Below are 6577 nucleotides of genomic sequence, written 5' to 3'. Positions count from 1 at the left end.
AATTATGGAAACATTTTTAAAGTATAGAGAAGAGTATAGAAGATAGTTTATAAAGAAGCACAGATGAAAATTAAAGGCTTTATGTTTTTTTATGAAAACAAGTGGTGTTGAATAGAAATTCACAGTTCTATAAACCATCCCCTTCTGGTGTAATTTTTTATATATGGAAATTGTTATTTTCTTTTTGTATTAAGTTCAGAATAAAACCAAAATAAATTTCATCTAATTTCATTCAGTTCATTGTTCTATTCTAAGAGGATTCCATATCCTCTGTCATCCCATATATCAGTTATCCCTCTCAGCTTTATAGAATCAAAAAAGTTGAAAAACATGCCAGAGCTATTCCTTTAAAATGATATGAACCCATTAAGGAATTCTTCTTTGGTACCCTAAGAATTAGTTCATCTTAGTTTGTTGACTTGAATTAACTGGGAGTTCTCTTTAAATCTTTAAATCTTGGTTTTCACCAGACAAAATATAGTCACCCATTTAAAAAATTCTCTTTCAAAATATTATTCTTGCCAGAGGAAAAAGAAGCAAAATAGTTTTCCTACCATTTTTCTAAGTCAGAATTTTACAAGTTGTTGAGCAGTCACTATTGTTTTTTTTTTTTTTTTTAAATTTAATAGCCTTTTATTTACAGGATATATGCATGGGTAACTTTACAGCATTAACAACTGCCAAATCTCTTGTTCCAATTTTTCACCTCTTACCCCCCCACCCCCTCCCCTAGATGTCAGGATGACCAGTAGATGTTAAATATATTAAAATATAAATTAGATACACAATAAGTATACATGACCAAAACGTTATTTTTCTGTACAAAAAGAATCAGACTCTGAAATATTGTACAATTAGTTTGTGAAGGAAATCAAAAATGCAGGTGTGCATAAATATAGGGATTGGGAATTCAATGTAATGGTTTTTAGTCATCCTCCCAGAGTTCTTTTACTGGGCATAGCTGGTTCAGTTCATTACTGCTCCATTGGAAATGATTTGGTTGATCTCGTTGCTGAGGATGGCCTGGTCCATCAGAACTGGTCATCATATAGTATTGTTGGTGAAGTATATAATGATCTCCTGGTCCTGCTCATTTCACTCAGCATCAGTTCGTGTAAGTCTCTCCAGGCCTTTCTGAAATCATCCTGTTGGTCATTTCTTACAAAACAGTAATATTCCATAATATTCATATACCACAATTTATTCAGCCATTCTCCAACTGATGGACATCCATTCAGTTTCCAGTTTTTAGCCACTACAAAAAGGGCTGCCACAAACATTCGTGCACATACAGGTCCCTTTCCCTTCTTTATAATCTCTTTGGGATATAATCCCAGTATTACCTAAACTAATCTATTTATTTAGTGCTATACCAATCAGAGTCCCAAAAAACTATTTTAATGACCTAGAAAAAATAACAACAAAGTTCATATGGAAAAACAAAAGGTCAAGAATTTCAAGGGAATTAATGAAAAAAAAATCAAATGAAGGTGGCTTAGCTGTACCAGATCTAAAATTATATTATAGAGCAGCAGTTACCAAAACTATTTGGTATTGGCTAAGGAATAGATTAGTTGATCAGTGGAATAGATTAGGTTCAAGGGATAAAATGGTCAGCAAATATAGCAACCTAGTCTTTGACAAACCCAAAATCCCAGCTTTTGGGATAAGAACTTACTGTTTGATAAAAATTGCTGGGAAAATTGGAAACTAATATGGAAGAAACTAGGCATTGATCCATACTTAACACCGTACACCAAGATAAGGTCAAAATGGGTTCATGACCTAGGCATAAAGAATGAAATTATTAATAAATTAGAGCAGTCACTATTGTTAAAAGCATTCTATTGAAAACCAGCCCTTGAGCCTCAGTTTTATCATCCATAAAATGAGGAAATTAGACTAGATGAGTCCAGTGGTCCCTTCCAGCTCTAAATTTATCATTCTGTGATCTGTCATTATTGTCCCATCAACCCCAAGCAGTAGTCCTATCCTTTCCTTGCTCTCCCTCTTGCTTCCAATATAAATACAAAAAAGTCCTGCTTTTGTCTTTTTAATTTGCAGGCAATCACATTTTGGTATAATGTTGATACTCCCAAAAGTTAATCTTCCAGGGCTGTGCCTTACTTTTTATGTCTGGTTTCTTTTTTTTCCACATTATCTGCTCTTGCTCATGTCTTCTTTTAAAAAACACTCAAATAGTTGACAAGTTTCTTTTGCATCCATGTTAGTTTCTTTATACAATTTCCCCTTCCCCTCTTTATCTAAATTATGTTTTTATTTGACTGATTTTTATTTGTTAAAACATTATATGATTTCCCATGGCTACAATCCTAATAGTAGTGTTACTCTATGACCTTGAAAGCAGTGATTGATTTCTTTTTAAAATGTTTTATTAGACTTTTCTCTAAGTTAAATTAATTGCTCCCTCCTTATGTACTATAATTATAGTTATTGAGTTTCCTTCTGGTACAAAGTCAGCAGCTATGCCCTATCGAGTGCAAAAGGGAGGGAGGAGGGGGAGAGAGAGAGGGAGAGTGAGAAGGAAAGGAAAATAATGGAAAGGGGGGAGAGAGAGGGAAGAGAGTAAGAAAAAGGGGAGATAGGGAGAAAAGGGGGTAGAAAGGAGAGAGAGGGAGAGAAAGGAGGAGAGAGAGAGAGAGAGTGAAAGAGAGGTCAATACAGAAATGAAAATCAAGGAGAAAGAATAATTAAAGATAGATATCAAATAATGAAATGGGTGAGGAGAAAAAAGAGTGAAAAAGAAGATGAAGAAGAACAAAAAGAAGAACAAGAACACGAAGAACAAAAAGGACAAGAACAAGAAGAACAAAAAGAAGAACAAGAAGAAGAAGAATAAAAAGAACAAGAAAAATAAGAACAAGAACATAAGAAGAAGAACAAGAGGAATAAGAAGAACAGGAACAAGAAGAAGAAAAGATGATTAGTCTATACATTTTATAATGTTTTCTGATAATTTGTATTAGTAGAATACTTTTGATATACAGATTTCTTCAGAGATGAGGACAAGAGAAAGGATTTAGCAAACCATAATCTCAGAAATATTTAAAAGTGGTAGTTAAAACAACAGGCAAATGTATCTTTGTCTTATGATTCCATAGGTCTGGTACAAATGAATTGTCCTATTTTCTTTAAAAAAATCTGTTTACCATTGTCCAGTCAAGCAGAGATGGAGATGATTCTAGAAGAACAATCATGAAGGCCACTCAAGGAGAACTTCAAGTGCAGTTCAAACTTGTATTAGTGATGGAGTGCTGGAAAAATAATATTTGTAAAATGTCACTTGACTTGTGAATATGAGAAGTATATAGCTGTCTTGAGTGTTGAGGTTCATCCTCTGGTGTGCTATACTAACAGAGACAACTATTAATATTTAATAACTATTAAATTCAACATATGATACAGCTTGCCAAGAGAAATTTGGTAGTCTGAGAGATGATTATTGCTCCAAGGTCGGTGTGCCATTACAATGTTTAATGTAACATCGAGTTACTTTCAAGAATGTACCTCACTGGCATAGAGATCTGGTACAAGCATGTGAAAATAGCCCTACAGTGTTGTGTGGTAACAAAGTGGACATTAAGGATAAAAAAATCAAGGCGAAATTAATTGTTTTCCACAGGAAGAAAAATCTCCAATACTATGATATTTTAGCCAAAAGTAACTACAACTTTGAGAAGTCCTTGGCTTTCTAGAAAATTTATTGGAGACCCTTATTTGGAGTTTATTGCCATGCCTGCTCTTGCACCTCTACAGGTTGTTATGGATCCACCATTTGCAGCACAGTATGAACTGAGATAACTGCACTCCCTGATGAAGATGATCTATAAGGAAATGAAGCAAGAACCCAGCATCAGATGTCTAGTTTTATAGGCAAGTGTCCTGTGATGTCAGTGGTATAGCATTTTTGCTACTTTATTATATAGCTTAGCAGAACATGTACTTAATCTTTGGGATGCTGAAGGAGATGAATGTACTTCAGAGTGAATGTGACAGTTTATAATATGTAATTCATATTTTGGACCTGTAGATTTAGCTGCTTTGGATCACAATTGCATCCCTTGAGTTTCAAATATAAGACTGCTGCAGTCCCATCACAATATTCAGTGATGAATCTTTTTTGTTACTGTCATTCCCCTGCCTTTTTTGTTTAGTCCATAATATCATTGTATTTCAAACATCTAAGTAAATGAACTTTATCCCTTGTTTAAATAAGCATTTTAAAAACTGTTTTGTAAGGTATGTGGTAAATATGTACATGTTACTATTTAAATGGCTTTCACATTTTTATTACTAGTTGTTTTTAAATTGTATTTCAAACATATTAAGATACATCTGAGTCATATTTCAGAAAATAAAGATAGGGGCTGGACAGATTCAAAACTTTGTGCTACTGTTAGATGAATGGTCATAACTTGGTAATAAAATTTAAAGGTGTGAGTGTACAATATAGATAGTTAAGCTGAGTTTTCACACTAGCTGAATATAGTATAGCTAAGGTGGCATCTGGAATAAGAGTAAAGTTGAAGAATAAAATAATCTAAGTGTTGTGCAGTTTTCCTGTGTATGAAATGCCAATGTAATAGAATTTTAATTTATGTGGATTGAATATCAATAGAATGCCGCTTTTTAAAGGCCATTCCTTAATATATGGGAATGGTAACCATGCTTTAAAAAGGTGGCTTGAGGTGATTATGGAAGCTAGACTCTGTTGACTTCAACTCTGATAAGCTTTAAATCCACTATAGGCAAAGTATTCTTGTTGGGAAGGAAGCATATCAAGACAAAAGTCATAATTCAGGTAATGCTGGATTACCACCACCAGAATAGTGAGGAAATGGACCATATTTAGTGATGTCAATCTAAATTGATGGTGCTGCAGATAGAACACTAACCCTGGAGTAGTGGAGGACCTGAGGTGGTGGAAATGAATTTCTTTTTATGAAAAGCTCCTAAAAAACAAAAACAAAAACTGTGCTTTGATACTTGGAGTGAAAAATCACAGTTATGAATAAGGATGGTTAATGTTCCCAAACCTCTCATTTTCCTGTCTCTTTGTCATTAAATGCCAATGTTATGAGGATTCCCTTTATTATGGCTTTTTGTTTTAATGCCCTGAGGTGATGATCACAGTAATAACAATTATTAGTAATAATATATTTTATATATTTATGTATATAGTAAGAATTTTAATCTTTATTATTATTATATTATTGTATAATTATAATATTATATATATTATATATTATAATAATTATTATTAAGATTAAAATTCATCATTATAATAATATTTAGAGCAATATGTCATAGTAAATAGAAAGACAACCTTGGAGTTGGAAAGACTTGATTTCAAGTATTTAAGTTCATCCTTTGAAAAATACTAGTTGTATGACCAATGGTAATCATTTCACTTTTAAGTGTTTCTTGATGTGCCAAACCTATTGTGGTGAAAAGTTTTTAATTTGCTAGTTTTTTTAGTTGCAAACCCAATTTGTAGACCTTCCCTTTCCTTATTTTATGCAAGTCGGCCTCTAGAGATATAAAATTTCCCCTTATTACCTCTTTGGCTGCATCTCACACATTTTGGTATGGCATCTCATTATTGTCATTTTCTTGGGTGAAATGATTAATTGTGTCTATGAATTGCTATTTCACCTAATCATTCTTTAGGATGAGATTATTTAGTTTCCAATTATTTTTTGGTCTATTTTCCTCTGGTTTTTTATTGAATGTAATTTACATTGCATTGTGATCTGAGAGTTGAGTGAGGCAAGTGGTGCCCATAAGTTTAATACTGGGGAGGGAGGTGAGAGGGGAAAGAAAAAGAAAAGCATAATCTGGGGATAACAATATGGCAGGAAATATAGAATTAATAATTTTAACTGTAAATGTGAATGGGATGAACTTTCCCATAAAGTGGAAGCGGATAGCAGACTGGATCAAAAACTAGAAACCTATAATATGTTGTTTACAGGAAACACATTTAAAACAGGGTGATACATACAGAGTAAAGGTAAAAGGCTGGAGCAGAATCTAGTGTGCTTCAGATGAAATAAAAAAAGCAGGGGTAGCCATCCTCATCTCAGATACAGTAAAAACAAAAATTGATCTAATTAAAAGAGATAAGGAAGGAAACTATATCTTGGTTTAGGGTAGCATAGACAATGAAGCAATATCAATACTAAACATATATGCACAAGTGGTATAGCATCTAACTTCCTAAAGGAGAATTAAAAGTTGCATAAAAGTTGCAAGAAGAAATAGACAGCAAAACTATAATAGTGGGAGAAATTGGTAATTAATAGTGAAGGTAGAAGGGGAGCTTAGAATGACCCATATGTCTTCTTCGTCATCTTGGCTCCACCCCCGGGGGAACAGATCTTAAATATTAATCCTGCTATGCTCTATATCTGAAGATTAGCCTAAATTCATGGAGACTGAATATCTATCCACTTGGCTGTAGAATGACATATCTCTCTATCTATCTGTATGTATCTGTATGTGTGTATGTATATGCATGTATGTGTGTGTGTGTGTATATATTTGGCAAATCCAC

General features: G+C 33.3%; 1 pseudogene; it reads left to right on the top strand.

The window, feature by feature from the left end:
* Positions 1–2926: 2926 nt before the first annotated feature.
* On the top strand, positions 2927–3851 carry LOC100916772 (annotated as a pseudogene).
* Positions 3852–6577: the final 2726 nt, after the last annotated feature.

Source organism: Sarcophilus harrisii, chromosome 2 (genome assembly GCF_902635505.1).
Source record: "Sarcophilus harrisii chromosome 2, mSarHar1.11, whole genome shotgun sequence".
NCBI classification, from domain to species: domain Eukaryota; kingdom Metazoa; phylum Chordata; class Mammalia; order Dasyuromorphia; family Dasyuridae; genus Sarcophilus; species Sarcophilus harrisii.
The sequence above is the reverse complement of the archived record's forward strand: the minus strand, read 5'-3'. Positions and strand labels throughout refer to the sequence as shown.